This window comes from Narcine bancroftii, chromosome 6 (genome assembly GCF_036971445.1).
Source record: "Narcine bancroftii isolate sNarBan1 chromosome 6, sNarBan1.hap1, whole genome shotgun sequence".
NCBI lineage: Eukaryota > Metazoa > Chordata > Chondrichthyes > Torpediniformes > Narcinidae > Narcine > Narcine bancroftii.
Genome location: NC_091474.1, coordinates 211,348,884 through 211,374,624, shown reverse-complemented (window position 1 = coordinate 211,374,624; position 25,741 = coordinate 211,348,884).

The window sequence follows — 25,741 nt, the reverse complement described above, 5'->3', positions numbered from 1 at the left end:
TTATACGTATCAATATTCCTACAAGGCTAAAACTCTGCTAACTTACTTTTTGGACCTTCTAATGCACTCCAGTCAGAACCCCTCCACCGTCCCTCCGCACTTAGCACCACCATTGCCACCTCCCCGATCAGCCCTACTGCCACCCCCCGCTCAGAGCCACCGCGTCACTATGCCCTCCACTCAGCGCTGCCTCTGCCCACCCCCCCCCACCCCACCCCGTTCAGTGCTGCTGCTACCGCCACCCTGGACATACAAGGAAACCATACCTGTTTCTTCTATGCTTGGTACAATACTTGGTCCATGGGTGGTGGGAAGTGTGGGGGAGAGAGGGTGACACCATCCCTTTTGACACCACTGCCAACTCAAGAGATTTGTGTCCTTGAAAATGTTTTGAGAACACCTTAAAGGAAGAATGGAGGGGAAAAGTAGTAGAGTAGTTTTAGGAGTGAATTGTAGACTCTTGGGGCTTGGCGGCTGAAAGGATTGCCACCAAAGGAATGATTTACAGTGTTTATTGGAAGAGGACTGGTACCATGGTAGATTATTTTTATGTAAGGTTACAGAAATGGGGAATGGAGGGATATTAATGGTTTTTGAAAGCAAAATTTTAAAGTTGAAGCATTCGATAACTGCACGCCAATATTGTAAAAAGCACCAAGATGATGGATGAATTGGTGTACGTGAGAGTTTGGACAAATCGAACAGAATTTTGAACGAGGGTGCAGAGAATAGCAAGCATTGGCTCAGAAAACATTGGAATAATCAAGCCAGATGTATGAATGAGCTGCACAACAGCAAATTAGCCAAGGCCAATCCTTAGACAAATGATGTATCGGAAAGAGGAGTTATTGCCAAAACATGGACATGTGGTTCGAAGGGTACAAATAAGTCTAATTCAGTTACCTCGAAAAATTCAGGAAGCAGAATGGATCAGTCTGAAAGGAGGGAAGATTCTGATAATGACTGGAGTTGAAAGCTTTACTTTTTATCAATATTTAATTTAATTTCTCTTTGCTAACTAGAAGTTTTTGGTTTTGTTTCTGGCTTTTGACCTTTTGTGAAACTTTTGTATGCATTGAGGGTGAAGGTCTGTATAAGTAGGGTTATGATTTTCAACATTTTAGGTTTTTTTTTTAGCTTGGAGCCTTAACTTTGAATAAGGAATTCTGTATTTTTCACAGGTTGAGCATCTGGTAATATGTCTGTGAATTAAGAATGCATAAAGTTGTTTGTGGAAGAGGCCCATGCTGGGATATGAGTGAAAAGCAAAGCCAAGCAACATGGGTTCATAAATTTACTTTGCAGCCGTTCATATGTACTGCTTCTGAAATGTTAAGTACCTTTGCAAATGCACAGATTATTGGCAAGTTCATTCAGCACATGTTAGTCACCAGCAAGATCCCATTGTAAACCAGCAAAATAAGTTTTTTGTAAAACTTCTGAGTGAACAGAAACCCCTCCGCCCAACTGTGAGCGAGACTATGTAATTGTTGCCCTGATTTTGAGGGTTGACAGATTAATTACACAATAAATAACAATGTTCCTGTCACTGATGTCAAGATGAGCAGATGTAGAGCACTCTTGGGTCCCTTGTTGTAATCGGGTGTTGTGAATTTTGAGCCAAATCCCAAAAACCCCAAGCACTTCTCTTCCATATTTGCATGCACCTGTTGTCCAGTTGCTCCTCAATTCCTACAAGATTTTGTTCCTACTGCAAGAATTTGTGGCTTCTGCATCTCCCCTTGTGTGTTGCTACATTCTTTTGTTTTTCATTTTCTTTCTGAAAATTTTATTTAAAAATTTCTATCCATGTAATTAATATATTTTTACATAAGCAGAGTTTGATTGGATTAAAAATTACAATGATCATATGGTGATTTTACCCTCCCTTACCCTCCCTCCTCTCTCACATATACCCCCACTAAAAATATATAGTAATAGAAATGGATATAATATATAGTTATATAGAAAAAAAACTATAGAAAAAAGAAAGAGAGAAAAAATAATATTCTGGATTGCACAAAGGATCAGCTCACACATTGGGATCTTACAGTATTTATACAGATACATTTGGGAAGAAGATTTTTACAGGTCTGGAAGTGCATTTTTAGATATTATCCCTAAACCTTGGATATACAGGCTCCAAATTTGTAAGAAAATAGAATATTTATTTCTTAAAGTATATGTAATTTTCTCCAAAGGTAGCAACTTTGCATTTCTGTGCTCCAACTTTCTATACCTAAATGTGCATCTTATTTCCAAGTCACTGCAGTGCACAACCTTGCCACCGCAAAAGTTATTTTAATACATTTTTACAAATGTTAATCAAATGTTTAAGCAAAGGTGCTTCATTAACACCCATTATTAACATTAAATCCCATTGATATATAAATTCCTCTGCTAATTTCTATCTTGACACATCCTGATCCCTCAAATAAAGTAAGAAATTTCATTTGAACCACTTGGTAATAATTAATCAAAGTTAGGAAGTTACAAACCTCCTAGTTCGTATTTCCATGTTATTCTTTCTATAGATACTCTTGACACTTTACCTTTCCTAAAAAAAATTCTTAAATGTTTATTCTTGAAAAAACATTTGTGGAAGCAATATTGGTAGAGTTTGAAAAAGATATTGTATCCATGAAAAAATTCATCTTGATACAATTTACTCTACTTACTAATGTAATTGCAAAGGGATCCATTTTTTAATATCCTCTTTGACTTTTTTAAAGCAGTGATAAATAATTCAATTTATATAAGTTATTTAAATTATTATTTATCAGCATCCCTAAATATTTAATCGGTTCTTTTGGCCATTTAAATTGACTACTTCTTCAACAGAGAGTATAATCTCCTTGTGTAAGAGGCTTAATTTTGCTTTTATCCCAATTTACTTTATAACATGAAATTTTTCCAGATTCTTCCAAATTTAAATGTAATTCATGTAGGGCTGTTTCTGGTTCTGTCAGGTATATCAAAACATCATCTGCAAAAAACTGATTTTATACTCCTCCTGACCAGCCTTAAATGCCCTAATTTCTAAATTACTCCTAATTACCTCAGACTCTCTTCTTTGGCTTGGCTTCGCGGACGAAGATTTATGGAGGGAGTTAAAGTCCACGTCAGCTGCAGGCTCGTTTGTGGATGACAAGTCCGATGCGGGACAGGCAGACACGGTTGCAGCGGCTGCAGGGAAAAATTGGTTGGTTGGGGTTGGGTGTTGGGTTTTTCCTCCTTTGCCTTTTGTCAGTGAGGTGGGCTCTGCGGTCTTCTTCAAAGGAGGTTGCTGCCTGCCAAACTGTGAGGCGCCAAGATGCACGGTTTGAGGTGATATCAGCCCACTGGCGGTGGTCAATGTGACAGGCACCAAGAGATTTCTTTATGCAGTCCTTGTACCTTTTCTTTGGTGCACCTCTGTCACGGTGGCCAGTGGAGAGCTCGCCATATAACACGATCTTGGGAAGGCGATGGTCCTCCATTCTGGAGACGTGACCCACCCAGCGCAGCTGGATCTTCAGCAGCGTGGACTCGATGCTGTCGACCTCTGCCATCTCGAGTACTTCGACGTTAGGGATGAAAGCGCTCCAATGGATGTTGAGGATGGAGCGGAGACAACACTGGTGGAAGCGTTCTAGGAGCCGTAGATGATGCCGGTAGAGGACCCATGATTCGGAGCCGAACAGGAGTGTGGGTATGACAACGACTCTGTATACGCTAAAATAAACAAGGCTGGAGATGAGGGACAACCTTGTCTACTAGAACTCGCAAAGCTACATTCTTGAAGATTGTTTTAAAATACCTTGAATTTATGGATTGGAAAGGCACAATGAAATCAAGAGAGTGATGTTAGGTGCGATGACAAGCAGGAATATTTGCTTTTTTAATGAAGAGAAAAAATATAAAGTGCTGGAGAACTTGGCAGATCGAGCAGGAGGCAAAGGGATGACTCTGCATCAGACCTGTTCAATATCAAAGTCATCTTTAATATTGGATAAGTGGACATGGTGCACAAGCTCTTGATCACTGTTTATACCAAATAAATAAGGTGTCCTTATTAAATAAGGTGTCCTTTATCAGGAAATAGCGAGGAGCCATTGGATCATGGACCTATTTATTAATAGCAATTGAGAGCAATTTAATCTACTAAACAACATGTCACAATGTACTATGAACTTCTCTCAGCTGCATATTGACCTGTGATGATGGAATTAATGACCAAGTACGGACATTAACAACTGTGATCTTCCTGGATGTTCATGAAAAGCTCCCTGTAAAATAAACTTGGTTTTTCTCTGCATACTTCCTCTGAAGTTGAAACTGCTCATCATGAGCTTGGCCAACCACTGGAGAACCCTCATAATTCTCCTGCCCTTCTTGTCCCCACAAATTTCTGCAATGATTTCAAGTCCCCCAGTCTGTCAGCCGTCATGTTTAACATATAGCATGCAGCACCATAACAGGCCCTTCCGGCCCACGAGTCCCTGGCCCCACATAAACCAATGAACTTATAGTCCTCGTACATTTTGAATGGTGTAAAAAAACTGGAGCACCCAGAGGAAACCCAGGCAGACATGGAGAGAATGTAAAAACTCCTTACAGACAGCGCGTGTTTGGAACTTGGGTTGCTGGCGCTGTAATAACATTGCGTTGCGCTAACTACTGCTCTAGCCTCCACCTTTGGTGAGCTTATTCAACTTGTGTCACTCTGCTCAAAGGGCTCCAGAATTACTGGGTATACCCAATAAGACAAGAGCATCCAGACAAGAGTAGCTGAATGTCATTATCATCAGACCACCACCCCCCTCCCTTGAACTCTGACCGTTCTGCTCAGAGGGTATGGTCAGAGAGCAAACTGATATGACATGCCACTGAAGTAGAGGGCAGTCCTGATCATCCATGAGCAACCTCTCAAGGCCCTAACCATATCTGGCAGTGTGGACTCCTTCACATTGCACAGGCTTTTTGATACTTGGGAGGGTAAAAACATAATCATCAACACTCAATGGGAGTCTGTAGTCCTTGCAAACCAACAGAGCTGATAAACCGCAGAACCTGAGAGGTCAAATTTTCAGCACAGAAATAAAGAAAATGTAGTTGACCCTGCATGAATAAAGTTCCTCAGTGACTTTTCCAAAGTGGAGTGAACAGCAAACTGTGGAATTTGATAGCGCCCCTTGATGGTCTGGAAGTCAAAAGTCACCTGGACTCCAAACTTCAATAGAGAGTGACTTATTGATGCCTTTGAGAATACATATGACAGTTATTACAGGCTTAGAAAATCTTAGTAAGGGAGATATTGGTCCCCAGAGTGATCTTGGCATACTCTGTTTTTCTGAAGACTGGGAACAAGTTCCTTGCAGATGAAAATGTCTGTGTCTCTTGCCCTGAGAACCCAACTTTGACTGAATGGCCTGTCATTCTATTCTGAAGCTTCCAGTCATGGCTTTCTGCTAACAGAATCACTGCTGAGACAATAAGCACTCCCTTAAAGTTAAACAGGAAAGTCTGCAGGCTCTGTGATTGTCGCGCAATACACTTTTGTGAATTGCAATAAGCACTCCCTGGTGGTTTGAGCATTTGCTGGACTTCATGAGATGTTCGAGCAGGTTGCAGTTCGATGAAAAGCTTTCCTGTGAGACCTCCCAATGTCACAGAGTATCATGAGTGGGGCAGGATGTAGGTCACAGTGCTCCTCATTCTCCTGACATTGTTCTACGCAAGATGTTTTATGGAGTTTTGAACTCCGATTTGTATATTGCTAAGGGCTGAAATTTGCAAAGCCTGTTGATTGTGGTCGTAAGGTTTGATCCTGATGTAAGGCAAAACATTGGCATACATTGCTGACTGGAAGGATCCAGTTTAATTTTGCATTTGGCACCCATTAACTGGGAAATGATTGTTAACCTGATTCCCTTTATAAACGATCACTTTTGGATTGCATAAGGCTGAACGAAACTAAAGCTATGTGGTCCAATTTCCAGGAAAACATTGCTACTAAATATTAGCCTTAGTCAGAATGTTGCCTTCTTCTTCAGGACTGGGAGGGTACTTTGCCATGCAATAAGGTTACCAGATGTACCAGTGCTGCAAACACAGCTGGAGGAATTCTGCAGCCAATTTCTGTTCATTGAAATGGTAGGAGACAGAACAAAAGGATACAGTTACATGAGATGAATATTTATTCTAAAAGTTGCAGTGGAAATATATCTTTAATTGACAGTCATAAAATGTTGTGACCAAACCAGTGACAATACCATATGGAGCAAATTGTCATTTGAGGACTCACCACAGGAAACCACCAAGCTTAACCCCAATAATATTTTCTGTGTGTTAGAAATCACCAGAGCCCAGACATTACCAACTGTGCAAACAAATGATCCAGTTTTCTCTCAGCCCATTAACCTATTCACTGACATTGTCATAAAATGTGCGATTTGTATCAAATGGCTGTATAATTAAGTTAAAGGATGTTGATTATTTTCACTAGTTCTCATCTTCACTGTTTCTCACTGCATATTACCCATTTACTTGGCAGTGGATTAGGATATATCTCAATGGATTAAAATAAATTATTTAAAAGGATTGATCAATGCATTAATGACCATTTCCTGTTGATCAGAATTTTATATCTAATCAATGATTAGTTATTGACTTTTCGCTATAAGTTCTTAAACTATTGGAGAGGTTTCTTTGGGACAGGATTTACAAGCATTCAGAGAAGCATAGTCTTCTCAGGGACAGTCAGCAAGGCTTTGTGAGGGTGAAGGTTGTGCCTCATGAGCCTAATTGAGTTTTTTGAGCAGCTAACATAAAAAATTGATGAAGGTAGGAATGTAAATGTGGTCTATATGGATTTTAGTAAAGCATTTCACAAGGTCCCCCATGAGAGACTCATTCAGAATGTCATGAGGCATGGGATCCATGGAACTTTCACTGCGTGGATTCAAAACTGGCTTGCCTGCTGAAAGCATTAGATGGAAGGTATTCTGCCTGGAGGTCAGTGACTAGCAGGGCTCTGTTCCAGGATCTCTGATCTTTCTGATTCTTATTAATAAGCCGGATGAAGAAGTGGAGAGATGGGCCAGTAAGTTTGCAGATGACACGAAGGTTGGAGGTGTGATCATCTAGAAAGTTTTCATAGGTCACAACAGGATATAGACGGGATGCAGAGTTGGACAGAAAAGTGACAGGTGGAGTTCAATCTGGATAAGTGGGAAATGATGCATTTTGGAAGGTCAAACCTGAAGGCAGAGTACATGGTTAATGGCAACATTCTTAACAGAGTGGAAGAACAGAGGAACCTTGGGATCCAAATCTATAGATCTCTCTAGGTTGTCATGCAGGTCAAAGGTAAAGGCAAAGGTTTCATTATTGTCATGTAATAATACATTTAGAATGTAACATACATGAAATTATTTGACTTTTGTCTACCATAAAGCAAACAGAGAGTCCCCACTTTGTCCTGCACCCCTCACAGAAACCTACAGCACTAGTGTTCCTAGGCAGTCTCCCCTCCAGTCCTGTGTCTGCTTAGCTTCCAAGATCAGACAATCCCAGGCATATTCAGGCTATTAGGGGAGTTAGGGGTTGATTATTAGTGGTTGATAGGGAAGTTAAGAATGCAATGGTGTGCTGGCCTTCATTAGGGAATTGAGTTTAAGAGTTGTGATGTAATGCTGCAGCTAGTATAAAACTCTGGTTAGACCACACTTGGAATATTGTGTTTGGTCACCTCACTACAGGAAAGATGTGGAAGCTATGGAGAGGGTGCAGAGAAGATCTACAGGATGATATCTGGAATAGAGAACGAGTCTTATGAGTGAAGAAGGATGAGATGTGACTTCATAGAGGTCTACAAGATTATAAGTAGCATAGCGAGCACCCTTTCCCCAGGGCATGAATAGCATCTATAAAAGGTGAGGGGAGAAAAGTCTAGGGGAGATGTCAGGGGTACAATTTTATTTTACACAGAGATTAGTGGATGCTTGGAATACATTGTCAGGGGTGTTGGTGGAGGCTAGTGTAATGGAGAGATTTAAAAGTCGATTAGACAGGCACACAGATACAAGAAAAATAGAGGGTTATGGGTGTAAGGTAGGGAAGGTTTAGTTTGTTGAATAGGTTTCTATTGGTGGGAGCAACATCTTGGGTGGAGGGGGTTGTACTGTGTTGTAATGTTCTATGTAAAATACATTGAGCGTAACACCTGACTAAATTCTTCCTAATGCTGATTTAAGTTTAATGTAAAAGACTTTCTGTTCTGAATATCCTCTTCAGACATAAGTTTGAAACTGAACCAATGACGCCCTGTGGTTTGAAGCCACAACACAATTGTCGATTATTTCCCTGCCAGGAAATACTTAGTGTTATTTTATGTCTTGCATTCCTCCAATGGACACCTCAATGTCTCAAGTCCTTGGTAACTCAGCAGAAAATAGACGATGACATTAAATGTTCTAAAGACTGCCAATTGCTGTTAACCATAAAGAGGCCTGGCAGATAGAACATAGGTGCTTTTAGAAGTTCCAGAATGAAGCCAGTTTCAGTCTTTATCTGGTTGATAACCTTTACTGAATTGTGCATGGTTCTGGGGAATATTTGGATTAACATCAGAGAAACAAGGAAGCCAAAAATGATCTCCTGATGTAAAAACATACCAAAATGCTGGAAGAACTCAGCTGGTCTTTCAGCATCCATGTTGCCAACATTTTGGGCCTGAGCCCTTCTTCAAGGAATAAGCAAATAAAGACAGTGCTGGAGAAACCTCATCTTCTGACTGGGCACCCTGCAACTGGATGGCATTAATATCAATGTTTCTGGCTGTCGTTAAACACCTGCCTCCACCCCCACCCCCACTTCTTCCCCCTGTCACCTTCCCCCAGCTGGAGAAACAACACCTCATCTTCTGACTGGGCACCCTCTAACCGGATGGCATAAATCGACTTCTCTGGCTTTAGTTAAAACACACACCCACCACTTCTTCCCCTGTCGCCCTCTTGTCTCTCTTCTTTTCCTTCTGTCTCATTTCACACAGACTAACTCAATTTTCACCTCTCCCCTTATCATATCTAATTAACCCATTTTGTTGATCTGGACTCCGCCCCCAGCCAGCATTGTCTTTATTCTGAGATTTATTGTCTTTTGTTTATTCTGCTTATTCTTTGCTCATTCCTTGAAGAAAGGCTTAGGCCAGAAAAGTCGGCAATATATCTTTGTCTCCTTTGGATGCTGAGAGTCCGGCTAAGTTACTCCAGCATTTCAATGTGTTTTTACTACAATCGCAGCATCTGCAGACTTTCGTGTTTCACAACTTCCTAATGTAAAAATTGATCTGTCCTCGGGGCCAAAACTTTGGCTTCTTGGCCTTTTGGTTGAGATCAAGTGCAGATCATCCACTGTGACCTGATCAACTGGATCTATGGGAGAAGATGTACCATCAAGAAGGATGAAGAAAATAGAGGAAGACAATAGAGAGGACCTTTGGAAAAGAGGAGAGATGGCTTGCTGATGCAGGAGCAGATCCATGCTGATTAGGGGATGAAACTAACACCCTATGCAGCAGTTAGCAAACCCCCACCAGTCTCATGGGGATGGCTGCAGCCGCAAACTCTTCAGGAGGACAAAGAATCCATAATGCTGTCAGGGTGAGAGTGAAGGACCAGAGGAAAGGTTCCCCATTCTTCAGGGACAAATTTCTCCATAAAGCCTTTGTAGCGATTTTGAGGATAAGTGAGGTGTTTGTCTGCAGTGTTTCTTGAATGAATCGGTAACAAAGCCCAAATGAGTTTTCTTAAACAGTCTTTATTAACAAACACAATAGAGCTAACGCTTGTCGTAATGTTCAATATCAATAGCAAAAACCACTGTAGAAGAAAGTAATGTTTTAGCAAAGTACCAATCAATAACATGTAATGTGTAACGTTCTAAGGTCCCTGTAACGTTCTAACATTCATGTGACGGTCCATGTAATGTTCTGTGCAACAGTCAACAGAAATTACCGACGCCTAACTCACCCTCCTCGGATCGTTCAGCTGACCACGTGGGGTAGCGAACCTCCTTTTCAATGTGCGCAAACCCCCGCGCATGCTCATTGAAGAACGCGCTTGTCCTGGTTCTGACAAGCTTGCTGCTTCCGGGGCTGAGCCAACCACACAAGCGGTGCCACTCTCCTTTCTACTCCATAAATGGTGCCGATCCTCGCACATGCGGCCAATGGGAAGAGGCTGATCTCCACCTGGTGGGCTGCTACTCTGCTCCACCTGTGGTGTTGTTGAAGGCATTGTACAGCTGTGCCTCATTTTACCACTTCCTGGAAGTGATGGCTTACCGGCTGAGTTTCACACTGCTTTCTGGGACTGGGTAGGCCTGGATCTGCTGGAAGTATACATTGCTCTGCTCCTGGCAGCCAGCATGTCAGACTCCATGAGGAAGGGGATTATCACCCTCACCTTTAGACAGAAGTGGAAGAAGAAAGATATCAAGAGTCATTGGGCCACACAAAACTATACGATGATGACAGATCTGAGATGGCAGTCAGCCCAATTAGTTTCCTCACACAATAATACTCGCTCCTTGTATTGAAATAGGCAGGTTTTTTAGCTCTCCTACTCTACAAGGAAGTCCATTCATTTAATCTGGTAAACTTCTCAATCAGGGAAATAACATGTAGAATGGGATTGAAGACAAAAATATGAGAACTGGCATAGAGTTGATAGGCTTGATGTTTTGTGTTTTGATTAGATTTTGAAGTTGTTTTCTGCATTTACTTCTGATTTGAGCATGCCTTCATTGACCTTTTTTCCAATATTCTGGCAGGGAAATTTGCATGATTCACTTTAAACTAAATTGGTAAAGGGATGGGATCCAAGATAGAGAGAGGGAATAGCGAGAAAGGCAAAGGAAGAGAACTGAAGTAGGACAGGATAGTGGAGGACAAGCGTCGATGCAAGAAGAGTAAACTTCATTGCATTTATTTGAAGCGGCTAAGCTTAGTGTGTGGATAGATAAAAGACAACATATATTGTTGAAAGAGAAGCAAGAATGGCAACTCACTGTTGTGGGGTACCCTGGTTCAGGTGTGATAGGAACAGTGGGAAGAGAGGTTTGGAGGGTGGCATTTGCAATATTGATCGAAGAAGATATTGAAGTAATCTTTAGAGAGGATATTACTGGAGAACTATCATGAGTCATGGAAATCAGGAAATAAAAATGGAGTAGTCATCTTGATGGGTGTATACTATAGGCCAAACCACAGTCACTGGAAGCTAGAGGATCATATGTGTTGAGAGATTGTTGATGTCTGTAAAAATAGCAAAGCTGTTATTGGAGGTGATCTCACCTTCCCCAACATTGACTGGGAAGGCCAAAATGAAAGAGAAGCAAAAGAGACCATTTAGAGTTACTACATGCTCCTGGATTCGCCTCCATCACCCCCGCAGTCTCTGCAGCTGCTCAGATACTCATTCAATTTATCGGCAACACGAGCTCCAGATTCCAACCTCCAAAATAATCAGCCCTTTGGGAGCCCTTCTTGCCCTCAATGCTCTCTCGAATCCTGGCTCCGATACTTGGTTCCCATGAGCCAATCTCGAATTGTGTGCTGCCCATGCAGGTCCCCTGACTGCAAGTCGCCCGAAAGCTATGTGGTTCCCTTCAGCTTCAGACTCCTTCACTGATTCGCTGCCATGATCACCTTCCCTGTCGGGTTGTCTCTTCTGTTTCTCTTTCTCAACAAGGTTTGTTCTTCCCATTTCTTATGTCCTCCACCAGTCTACTGCTTCCTAGAGTCTGCAACCCCGCATGGCTGCTGCCAAGCATAGGCGGCGCCATCTTGGGCATGGACCTCTATGGTTGTTGGCTCCTTTGACAGGCAATTTAAAGCTTGTACAGAGCTGCTAGCATTAGGACCAGGCAGTAGAATCCTTCCCTGTGGAGTAGTGCAGTGTTTCTGATCTCCACTCTCCTGGGTTTGCTCCAACAACAGTACTGCCATTACAGCAGCTCCAGAAGCTCTGCCATTTTTTAATACAAATAAAGTTTCTGACTTTTTCTTAGAAGGAATGGACCTTAAGTGCTTTTAAGTATCAGTGGGTGAAAAGGTGATCTTAGCATGGAGGCTCATACCTCATTATTCACAGAATCTTGCAATTGCCTCTCTTGCAGAATCCGTCTGGAGAATTCCCTGTAATAAATTGTCAAGATTTGATTCTAACTTCACCAAATAAACCCTTTGAGCCTCTAAATCTTGGGTTTCCCAATACTCTCCCTTGATGGCTGTCCCTATATTGACCAGTGAAGTGCCCAGACCCCAACTACAGTGAGATTTACTCAAGGAGTAGAATATTTTTCACTGTCCGAACACTTGAGTACCTGAAACCCTTGCCTTTTGTACATGCTACCTGTTTGCCATGAATTTATCACTGAAATTTCCAGATATCAAGATTCCTAAAGAAATTTAATGCAGGGGTCTCCCTTTCTTGCTTCTTCAGCTTTTTCGAGAGATTTTGAAGTGGAGAACTCTATTACGTTATTGCATTCGACTTGCATGTTTATCTTTCATTGCAGTGATCTGGTAAGTTCATCCCCTTCCCAGTTTGCCAAGGCGGATGTGGCTGTACCTCTTATTCATTTCAGTAGCAAGAGGAATGTCTTCAGATTATCCAGCTGTTTTTTTTTTACACTCATTTTTTGCCACATGAACTCCCAAAAGTTCCATCTGTTGAAACAACCCATCCCACCTCTTCCTTTCTGCAATAATTTACAATCTGTGATAAAAGGTGGAAAGATTTGAAATACAGCCTGCATTTTTTTGTTGTTGAGTGATCTGTAATTTGCTCTTTTGTCCTCCCCATGGCCTAATTCTCAACCCTGATCCAATTCTTGAGTAAAATGAACTATTGACCACTCTCAGAGACCCTAGCAGGTGTGTGGTCATTTTATTTAATTTGCCTCTTGAAATAGAACTATTTGTGGTGCCTCCCAAACAGTGGTGAAGACAGGAGACTGACTTTGATGGTTGTTTGAAAACCCCTTTGGAGCCTCTCAGCTTTCCGCTCTGGAGCGTGCAGTTACCACATGTTTACATAGCTGGGCTTTTTAAACGGAAGCTCTGAAAACTTTTAAAATTCTATTGCTAAGTGTGGCATATGGATGACTTTCTACAGCTGCACGTGCTGGGCATGAAGTGAGTTGGACAAGTTAATCTCCTCGCTGATAGCCAGTAGAAAGAGGTCTGAAACACGTTACCATATTAGCCTTTCATTTGGTATTCGATTGGGAGGTTGATGAATGAAGGTGGGCTCATCCCATTCGAGGCTGGAAGGAAATCCAAGTAGACCCAAGGGAGATGAGAAGGGCAAAGTAAAAGGAGTGAAAACATCTTGCTCTGATTATGTAGCTTTCTGTTAAGAGTTCATCTGGAATATTGTGTGGAGGACTGGTTTCTCTATCTAAGAATAAATATACTTTGGTGGTAATAGGTGTTTAGCTTGCTATATAGTCAGGATAACATGAACTATTTTGTAACTGCATAAGAATATACCCTTCTCACTGTAGTAACTGTAGAGCACCACTGTGGGGCGTATGTATATGTATATGTGTGTGTGAGCAGTCTCCTGAAATGGTGGAAGGCATCAGTAAGTAAACATCTCTTCTGTTATTTGAATCTTGCATCTCTTAAGTTATTTAAGAAGCCTCCCAAGTAACTCCAGAGACATAACATGGTGGGAGCAGTATAAGAGAACAAGCATAAAACCAGAACCAGGGGGCCACAGTTTAAGGATAAGGGGGAAGTTTTTTAGGACTGAGATGAGGAAAATTTTCTTCTCTCAGAGAATGATGGACTTGTGGAATTTTTTGCCACAGGAAGTAGTCGAGGCTGGTTCCTTGTCAATATTTAAGAGTAGGTTAGATTTGGCCCTTGTGGCTAAGGGGATCAAGGGGTATGGGGAGAAGGCAGGAACCGGGTACTGATCAGCCATGATCATATTGAATGTTGGTGTAGGCTTGAAGGGCTAAATGGCCTACTCCTGCACCTATTTTTCTATGTTTCTAATTGATTGTAAGTCTCTGAAATACGAAGGGGAAGAAGAGAAAAAACATTACTGAAAAAAAATGGCTGGAGCAACAGCAGTTCACCAGTGATGGTCTGGGAGGCTGAAGACATTGTTAAATCATTTAAAAAGTTTCAGCAAAAGTGCAATTTAGCATTCAAAAGCTATTTTAAAACAGCGGAGTTATATACCTCTCTGGTCAGGGGAGCGAGGCCTTTGCTTATTTACTAGCTGGGAGCTTATAGAGGTGGAGAAAAATGATCCAGAGCAGATACTTGGAAAGTTTGTTTCTCACCTTGAACCCAGGTCTAATCATTGAATTAAATGCTATGAATTTCAAGGCTTAATGTAGGAGACTGATGAAACTGTTGATAACTTCCTCACGACTAAAAATTGTTGCTGCAAAATGCAAATTTAAAGATATAGAGGAAAGATTAGTTGATCAACTAATATGGGGGAGTGTCCATCCCGAAGTTCAAAAGTCTCTTATAGGAAAGGATAGCTTGAAGTTGGCCAAAGCTATAGACACAGCCAGAGCCTTCAAAGCCACAAGAAGGCAAATGAAATCCCTATCTATGCAGACTGTGGTGATACACCACTAGCTTACTGCAGGGGGAAACCTGTGTACCTGCAGAAGAGCACTGGAGGACAAGGCAACACCTGGCCGGCTGTCAATCAGCTTACTTGAATGGACCAAGCCCATCCCAGTCAGCTGCCAATCACCCACTGGGATATAAGCTAGATCTGGCCCCTCGAGGTCAGTCTCTGAGCCAGCACAGCTACTCTCACAGCCAGCTATGTGGAAGTTTATGTCGAATAAAGCCTGTTGAACAGACTTTTTGTTTCTTGTCTGCTTTCTGCCAGATAGTGCATCTCAATTTATTTGACCTAAAATTTTGAAGTGGCAATGGAGACGCTCCTGAGCACCAGGAGCCTTGAAGTTGACCCACACCAACCGGAAGCACAAACATGCTTCAAAATCTGGAAGTACACGGTCAAACCAATCATCAAGGCACACGTTGATGACATCCTAGACTCCGACAGAAAAAGGCTCGTCTTAATCCACTCGATGCTGGGTTCCCGAGCTTTGCAGGCCCTCCAAGACTGCACTGGGTACTTGGAAGCAATGAACACTCTAGAAACCATGTACAAATCTCCGACAAATGTGGTCGGCTCAAGGTATCTTCTGAGTATTCATGCCCAGCTGCCTGGAGAGACGGCCGAGTCCTACCTGGGAGCCCTACGTGAGTTAGCCTGACGATGTCTGGCTGAACCCGAGGAAATGAAAGGGAGGTCAAGAGACTGATCAGAGATGCCTATGTTCGAGGGCTACACGTGAGAGGCATCAGGCAGAAGCTGCTGGAGAACAATATCTACTCCCTGGTCAAAACAGAAGAGGTAGTCTGAACCCTGGAGGCAGCAGCCCGGCACCTTCGATTCCAGGCTTCCCCAGGTCTCCACATGGTCAGCATAGACAGCATCTGTGGCCCAAAACCAGATAGTGGACGAGAACATCGCTGCTATGGGTGCCCCAAGGCTTTGTAAGTACTGTGGATCCAGGTGTGCATCAGATCAACGATCATGTCAAAACTGCCTGGCCAGAAATCAGTGCTGTTCACGATGTGGCAAGAAAGGCCACTTCGCTAAAGTATGCCTTTCAAAGCCTGCTGGCAGCTCAGAGACCCACTACAACCAACCCCCTCCCACTTGGTTCTGGCCACGTGCGATTTCCGGGTGATGCCATTGCCCCCGCAGCACCTTCTGGCCTCCCCAACCTCGGCAGCCTTACTTCTGGCCTCGCCGGGAACAATCGCCGTGTGCTTGCCATGTGCCTGGACCAGCCCTCAACCTCGCCAGTGCCGCCCTGCTAAGACGGCACATCCACAGATTACAGTGGTGTAGATTCCAGTCCATAGAGTGATGTCACTTCCGCCGCCCATGACATCACCAGTGCTGATGACCGATGGCATGATGTCACTTCCCCTGGCGCAACTTGCGTAGCCGGGGAGGAAGGCATACCCCCGCAGGCGCAGGTGCCACAGCCACCTGGGCCCTCCCAAGACTACAACGAGTACAGCACCGGTGACAATGATGACGTGGTCAACACGGACACTGACCAGACTGCCCTATCGACACACCCCATGCCTACAGAGAGCACCACTGGCGAATACTTCACTTCTCGTGATGCACCCCACACCTCCAGAGGATGCCTCCGGCCGTAACTTGCCTCCATAGTCGGGGAATGAAAACTCGGACCCCGAGATGGTGCTTGCGGCCACCACACTGACCAGGAATATCCCTTCACAGCGTCGGGCACTCCATGATGGACATCAAAATCAACGGGCAGGTAACAAAGTGCCTAATTGACAGTGACAGCACTGAGAACTTTATTCACCTGAGCATGGCCCACTCTCTAAAACTCAAAATCCACTCCACCACCTTCTCTAGTGCTTTCACAGCCCAGAACCGAACTATTAATACCCTCAGGCGCTGCTCTGACGATCTGACTGGGGGGGAGATATACACTGGGTTCAGGCTCCTGGTCATGCCCAAACTCTGCACCCCAGACCTCCTGGGTTTAGACTTCCAATGCCACCTGCAGATGATTACCCTCACCTTCGGGGGTCCATACCCCGACTCACACTCCACAGCGCATCATCCAAACAGCCCCATCCAATCTGCAGCCTCTCCATGCTGCGCATCACCCCTCCCACTTTCTTCTCACACCTCATGCCAGACTGCAAGCCGATAGCCGCCAATAGTAGGTGCTATTGTGCTGCAGACAGAGACTTCATCAGGGCAGAGGTGCAGCGGCTTCGGGAGAAGGTGTCATAGAGCTCAGCAACAGTGCATGGAGAGCCCAAGTCCTGGTGGTCAAGGGAGGACAGCAAGCTGAGGATAGTCATGGATTACAGCCAGACCATCAACTGGTACATCTAGCTGAACGCCTACCCTTTACCGAGGATAGCCGACATGTTCAATGAGATAGCCCGCTACTGGGTCTTCTCCATGATTGACCTGGTCAGCCTATCACCAACTCCCCTTCCACCCGCGGGACAAGCCTTACACCACCTTCGAGGTGGACGTGCACCTCTACCAGTTCCGCCGAGTTCTATTTGGCATCACAAACAGGGTCTTCATCTTCCAGCGGGAGATGGATCGCATGATAGACCGGCACAAGCTAAAGGCGACTTTCCTGTACCTGGATAATGTCACCATTTGCGGCCTCGACCAGCAGGACCACAATGCAAACCTGAAGAAATTTCTCCAGACGGCCGAGGAGCTGAACCTCACTTACAATAAAGAGAAGTATATGCTCAACACCACCCGCCTCGCCATCCTGGGGTACATCATGGAACATGGTGTCATTGGCTCGGATCCAGAATGGATACACCCATTAATGGAGCTTCCCCTCCCCCACGCTCAAAGCCCTCTCTAGGTGCCTTGGCCTTTTTTCCTATTACTTGCAGTGGATCCTCACTTCTCGAACAAGGTCTGCCCAATGGCCCAGGCTACAACTTTTCCTCTCCAACCCGAGGCACAGGTAGTCTTCACGTGCATCAGGCAGGATATCGCAGACGCCATGATATATGGCATGGACATGGACTCCCCCTTCCAGGTGGAGAGTGATGCCTCCGATGTGGCCCTTGCCATTACCCTTAACCAGGAGGGGCACCTGGTCACATTCTTCTCCAGGACCCTCCACGGTTCTGAGCTACGGCACACTGCCATTGAAAAGGAGGCTCAAGTGATCGTGGAAGCAGTCCGCCATTGGTGCTACTACCTGGCCGGTAGGAGGTTCACCCTCCTCACCGACCAGTTCATGCTCAACACCACCCACAAAGGCAAGATCAAGAATGATAAGATCTTGCACTGGAGAGTTTTGCTGGCCATGTACAGCTACAACAACCAGTACCGTCCAGGGAAGGTTAGTGACTTCCCGATGCCCTCTCCTGGACCTGTGCATCGCTCCACAATGACTAGTTGCAGGCACTGCATGAGTCCCTCTGCTACCCAGGCGTCACCCGCTTATACCACTTTATCAAGTCTCGAAACTTCTCGTACACCGTATAAGCTAGATCCGGCCCCTCGAGGTCAATCTCTGAGCTTTGCACAGCACTCTCACAGCCAGCTCTGTGGAAGTTTATGTCAAATAAAACCCGTTGTCAGCAGCCCTTTCCATGCACCCACCACTCTCTAACTCCTGATATCTCCTCTGTACCTTCTCCCCAGCACCTTAAACCCATAATTTCAAACCACTGGGCGAGTCTGGTATGAAGAAAACAGTAATACCAGTGGAGACAAAAGACAAGAAGTTCCACCACATAAAAAGAAACAACGATGAGGACTCTGACACCCAGATACTGGACATAGAATCCATACACCTTCATGAGATGTCGGGTGAGATAAAAGAAGGAAGCGATTTGCATACAAGGATCCAAATACAGAGGACAATCCAGAACAAGCCTACGATATTTAACCTAAAGGTGGAGCTGGATACTGGATCACAAAGCAACGTCCTTCCACTCAGACTCTACCACCAGATGTTCCCAGAGAACATCATAAAAGGGTATCCAAAAGACGGAGCATTGGAAACAGCAAATGTCACATTAATGACCTATGGTGGACCCATGAACAAGCAGCTAGGGAGAGCTAAGATCAATGGCTGCCATAAGGGAAAGAACATCCTCTGTGTACATTCTACATGGTAGATGCAGAAGGATCAGCAGTTCTAGGCCTGGATATCTGCTGGGAGTTGCAATTGATCTCTGTCAATTATGAGATCCAGTCGAAATGATCAACAGAAACACACAACAAAAAGAGGAAATGATTTCTACAGAAGTACCTGCCAGGCCATGGCACACAGTGGAAGCAAACTTGTTCACTGAGAATTAAGAGTGGTATTTAATAGTAGCCTGTTACTACTTTAAGTTTCCATTCATCAAAAGGGTGAAAGACCTGAGAGCGTCAATGACCACCTCAGAAATGAGAGAGCTCTTTGCTCAACAAGGAATACCTGAGCAAGTAATGTGTGACAATGGAACACAGTTCACGTCACAAGAATTCAGAAAGATGGCTGCAGAGAATGGGTTTGTTATCACGACATCATCCCCATACTACCCCAAAGGTCATGGGTTCATTGAAAGACAAGTGCAAACTGTGAAACGCACACTAGTTAAGCATCGTGAAACAGAAGAAGACCCATCCCGTGCTCTTCTATTATTACGAGCAACAGCTTTACAGGCTGACATGAAGTCCCCAGCAGAACTTCTAAATAGCAGGAGATATAAATCAATTCTGCAAAGGAAAATACACCCTCCAGAAAAGGAGGAGGAAACCAGAAGAAGACTGGCTGACACACAAGAAGAAGGACGTCAGCATTATAACAAACATGCACAAACATTGCCAGAACTCTTCAGAGGGCAGCATGTGCATATTCAAGAGCTGATGTTGAAAACATGGACCACAGTAAAGGTCATCAGAAAAGCTGAGACACCAAGATCATACGTTGTCGAGACAGACTCTGGCAATCAGCTGAGGAGAAACAGAATTCACATCTGGCCGATTTGAGATGTGATGAAGCAGGAGCTTTAATACCAGCAAAGCCTGCAATACCAATATCAAGTGAGGTATCAAGTGAAGAGACCACAACCACTAATAACGAAACATCAACACAGCAGATGTCATGTGAACCACAACAAGCTACATCACCTACACGTGAACCAGCAACACAGATCCCAACGGTCGCAGCCAAATCCACAAGATGGTGAAGCAACATATTGCTGCCAGTGCGATATCGATAAGAACTATTTACAAATAGTTGTGTAAATAAACTAGTGTACAAGTTCACTTTCTTAAGTTGCACTGAAAAGGAAGTGATAAAGAACACTAAATTTTTCTTTATCTTTTTTTTAAACTTTATTTAAAATTTTATGACATGAATAAAATAAAAATTACATTTAAAGAAATAATAAAAAATAAGATAATAAAAATTAGAATACTGATTCATTAAACTACACAAATTAACCCCCCCAATAATTATAATACAACATTAATCATCTAATTTAAAATTAATCCAACCCTCCCCCCAAAATAAAGAGTGAAGAATTAATTAACAATGTTGTAAATAAAATAGAAAAAACCCCACTTACAAAAAAAGGATAAAACTTATGAACAAAAAAAATTACCAACAAAAAAAATATCAATACTAAAATAATACCCTTAAACATATATTTAAATCAAACATAATTCATGTATTTAACAAATGAAATCCACTTTAAAACTAAATTCAAATATTAAAATCATATATCAACCACATATCTGTTATACAAAAAAATCATAATTAATAATACATAAATACAGAATTTCCATTAATACCAAGTTTCCTTTATAATTCATCGAGAGAACAAAAACATCCCTTAGAAAAACAATCAGATAAACTTTTTATTCCCTTCCCCTCCCCTTATATAAAAAAAAGAAAAAAAAGTTCAAACTCTTATAAAATTCTCCATATTCTTCATTTATAACATCTTCAAAATTCTCTATCAAAATTAACTTAATTTTATTAAACTCTTGTCCCTCAATGTATTTGTACTTAATTTTCTTCTTCTTCTTATCACCTTTCCCCTCATCTTCCTCTTCATCTAATTCAACATCCTCAATTTTTGACTTATTATCTTCTGTGACATCATCCTCTTAAAAAAGAAAGAAAAAAGAAAAAAAAACCCAAAAAAAGAGAAAAAAAAGGATAGAAAAAACCTCCTAATCAAAACAAAAAGAGTTTAAAAAAATTATTGTTATTTATTTAAAACAAATAAAAAAAACAAAAAAAAAGACCTTCACTTCTTAACCCAAAAATTAAAAAGAAAAAAAAACAGGTCGGAGGTTACAACTACTTCCTCCTGTTTAAACCGCCCAAAGCGGTAACTCCCCCAAAATATTGGGTGTGAGATAACTCACAGGTAGCTGATGACTTCTGGAAACTAGTGCGCACCCAGTTCCCTCTACCAACTCCCATTTCATTAAACTATCATCATTATTTAAACTATTTAAACTCTTTTCAAAAAATAGATAAAAGATTTATTTTTTTAAATCAACGTTACCACTTCGATCACCATTGCTTCCATTTCTTTTAAAAATCTGGATACCACCTTACATCTCTACTCTCTTTGGAGACCTTGAAGGACTACATCGTTCCTGAAACTGCATGATTGGTAGAGACTGAGCAAAGTCCATAACCTCTTTAGGATTGTTAAAGAATTTTGGCTAATTTCCATCCTAAAAAATCTTCAGTACCGCAGAATACCTGAATGTTGAAGCTGTATCCTCAACATTAGGAGCATAAACAAGCAAAGTCCATGCCTCATTAAAGATTGTACAATTTAATTTTAATAATCTTCCACCATTTTTCTCTTCACTCTGTAACTAAAATGGTAGATTCTTATGTACTAAAATTGCCACACCTTTTGCCTTAGAATTAAACGAAGAATAAAAAATGTGCCCTACCCATTCACGTTTGAGTTTCAAATGTTCCTTATCTATTAAATGAGTTTCCTTTGCCATTGCGACCACCGTTTCTTCCATTTCTTCCAGAAATCAAATTCCCTTCTTGCAGCTCTGCCCTCTTTGGACGTCTGTTCCTTACGCCATCTTGCCATGCCCCAATTTTTCTTTATCTTGAGAAGGAGGGATATTATATAGTCAGGATAATGTGAACTATTTTGTAACCGTGTAAGAATACACCCTTCTCATTGTAGTAACTGTAGTTGTGTGTGCGTGTGTGTAGTCTCCTGAGAAAGTGGAAGGCATCAGTAAGTAAAGTCTCTTCTGTTATTTTAATCCTGCATCTCTTAGTTAAGAAGCCTCCCTAGTAACTCCAGAGACATAACATCTCACCACTGCCACCATGTTATGTCTCTGGAGTTACTTGGGTGACATCTTAAAAAAGTTAGAGATGCAAAATTCAAATAACTGAATAAACTTTTACTTATTGATGCCTTCCACCATCTCAGGAGACTTTCTCTCTCTCTCTCTCTCTTTCACACACACACACACACACACACACACACACACACACACACACACACACACACACACACACACACACACACACACACACACACACACACACACACACACACACCCTCCCTCAGAGTGGTGCACTACAGTTACTACAGTGAGAAGGGTGTATTCTTGCGCGGTTACAAAATAGTTCACATTACGCTGATTATATAACATAGCACATGCCTGTCTTCATCAGGGACATAATATAGTAGCTATAAATGTCATTGGTGAGACCAGTTGGAGTATTGTGTGTAGTTTGGCCTGCTCAGGTTTAGGAAGAGTGTTACTAAGCTGGAAAGAGTGCAGAAAAGATTTACAAGAATCGTTAGGGCTTGTTTTGCAAGGATACTCTGGATACACCATGACTTTTGTCTTCCTGGAGTGTAGGAGGATGAGGCGTGACCGTATTGAAGTACTGTATATCTGTTATGGGGCATTAGATAGGGTGAATGGCTGCAGTCGTTTTTCCAGGACAGGGGTCTAAAACTGGGTAGCTTTGATTTAAGGTGAGAGGGGAGCAGTTTCATAAAAGACTTGCAGGATACCCTTTTCACACAGGGGATGGTGGGTATATGGATTGAACTTCCAGAGGAAGTGGTAGAGATGGGTACAATTACAACATATAAAAGATATTTAGATAGGTACACAGATAGGAAAGGGCTAAAGCGATATCTTCAAACACAGGCAAAAGGAACTATCTTGTATAATCAACTTGGTTGGCGTTGACAAACTTTCCATGCTGTATATTTCTACTACTTTTGACTCTATATTTCTGATTAACACAAAGCAGGAAAGGTTCACCAGATCAATTCATGGAATGGCAGATCTGTCAAATAAAGCAAGGTTAAGCAGACTAAGCACATGCAATCTTGAGTTCTGAAGGGGCTTGAAAGGTGAGATTTTATGGAGTTGGTATTTCTGTTGGCTAAGGCGTGAAGCACGACTAAGGTGTTTAGAACTGATTAAAAAGTCTGAAGATGAGTGAAGCAAAAAGAAATCTTCAATCTTTGGAATTCACCACTCAAATGAGCAGTGGCTGATCAGTCACAGAGAAAGGGACTGATAGACTTTTTGATATTAAGAAATAAAGGGACGTGGATTAATACAGAAAAGTGACAATGAGTTCAGCCAGGAACACATTGAATGGTAGGGCAAATGGTTATTATTTTAAATGTTTGGTTCTTATGTTAAAGAGGAAGTGGGAGAAAATTCTACTGAGCAGGGTTATTTGGCTCCAGGAAGAGCAGTGACACCTACAGCACAGTTAATGGCTGTGTGTGAGTGGGTACTGTTTGTGATCCCTGGGCTCTTGTGGAGGCTACGCAGGATGTGGTGCCTTTGTGCAGAGGATGTGCAGTTCACCAATTCATTTTTAGTAAATCGAGACAGAGATGAAAAGGAATATCTTCTCTCAGAGGAATACAAATCCTTGGAATAGTCTTCTATTTGCTTCAGTCTGGAACCCAGGTCAACTGAAGATGGAAGCATAAGAGCATTACACAGAGGAGAAGGAGTAGGGCATCTGGCTCATTGAGCCTGCTCCACCATTAAACAAGATCATGGCTGATCTGGCTGTGGACTCAACTCCACCAACCTTCCTTTTCCCCCCACCAAACTCTTAAATAAATTCAATAAGGCAGCCCCTACTTCTTCCATAGACTGGGAACTCCACAGATTCACTGCTCCTTAGGAGAAGCAGTCCCTCCTCATCTCTGTCCTAAATATACTCCCCTGAAATTTGAAACTATGTTCCTTAGTTCTACTGTCACCTACCAGTGGAAACAATTTTCTTGCTTCCATCTTATCTATCTCTTCTTATTTTCATATTAATCTATAAGATCCTCTATGTCTAAACTCCAGTGAGTATAGTTCCGGTTAACTTAAGCTCTCCTCCTAGGTTAACCTCCAGTCTCTGGAATCCTTGGTAATCTTCCTCTGCACCGCCTCCAAAGCCACTATATCTTTTGTCAAGTAAGGAGACTAGAACTTCCAGGTGTAGACTCACCAGAACTCTGTCCAGTTGCAGCAGAATCTTCCTACTCTTAAATTCAACCCCTCTAGCAATGAAGGCCAATGTTCCATTTGCCCTCTTGATGTGACCTTCACATAATCAGAATGTGAATAATTGTTTCTTTCATTTCTGAATTTACATTGTGAACCATATCAACCGAAATACAAACAAACACTTCCCTCTTAAATATACACAGTGGCATTTTCTCCCCCTTTCTCCTCCCTACCTTCCCTCCCTTCCCACCCCCGACCCAAACCAATAAACATTCAACATATACTATACAATAAAACCATTAAACAATGTCATCACACAATGAAAATACACAAGAAAAATGTGTCATCTACTTTTACACACTGGATCAAATCATTTTGTCTTCTTATCATTTTAAGGGGGTGAAGGTCCAAGGCAAGCCCTCCCTGTTAAGTTCCATGCATGGTTCCCAATAATGTTCAAATAATGTTCAAATAATGCGACTTTATTTTTAAAATTATGTTATTTTTTCCAATGGAATACATTTATTAATTTCCTTGTACCATTGCTGTATTCTCAGGCTCTCTTCTGATTTCCAAGTTGACATTATTCATTTTTTTGCTACAGCTAAGGCTATCATAATAAATGTTTTTGCACTTCATCCAGTTTGAGGCCTAATTCCTTACTTCTTATATTACTTAGAAGAAAGATCTCTGCATTTTTTGGTATGTTGTTTTTGTGATTTTATTTAATACCTAATTTAGATCTTCCCAAAACTTTTTCACTTTCTCACATGCCCAAATTGCATGTACTGTTGTTCCCATTTCCTTCTTACAGCGAAAACATCTATCTGATAATGTTGGATCCCATTTGTTTAACTTTTGGGGCGTGATAACCAATTATATTGTATCATGCGTAACCTTGTGTTTATTATATTCTTCATAGTTCCAGAGCATAACTTTTCCTATGTTTCATTTTTTATCTTTATGTTTAAATCTTTTTCCCACTTTTGTTTGGGTTTATAGCTTATTTCATCATTTTCCTTCTCTTGCAGCTTGATGTACATGTTCTTATAAATCTTTTAATTTTCATTGTGTCTGTAATCACATATTAAAAGCTGCTTTCTTCTGGTTATCTCAGTCTGTTTCCCAATTTATCCTTTAAGTAGGCTTTCAGTTGGTGGCATGCAAACATTGTACCGTGAGTTATTCCATATTTGTACTTCATTTGTTCAAATGTTAATAAATTATTTCCCAAAAATCAATTTTCTATTCTTTTAATTCCTTTTCTCTCCCATTCTCTAAAGGAAAGGTTATCTATTGTAAAAGGAATTAGCTGATTTTGCGTCAATAATAATTTTGGTATTTGGTAATTTGTTTTTTCCTTTTCTAAGTGAATCTTCCATATATTGAGTAAATGATGTAATACTGGTGAGCTTTTATATCGTACCAGCTTTTCATCCCACTTATAAAGTATATGTTCCGGTACCTTCTCCCCTATTTTATCTAGCTCTATCTTAGTCCAATCTGGTTTTTCCCTTGTCTGATAAAAATCTGATAAATACATTAATTGTGCTGCTCTATAGTAATTTCTGAAATTTGGTAACTGCAAACCACCTTGGTTGTATCTCTCTGTTAGTTTATCT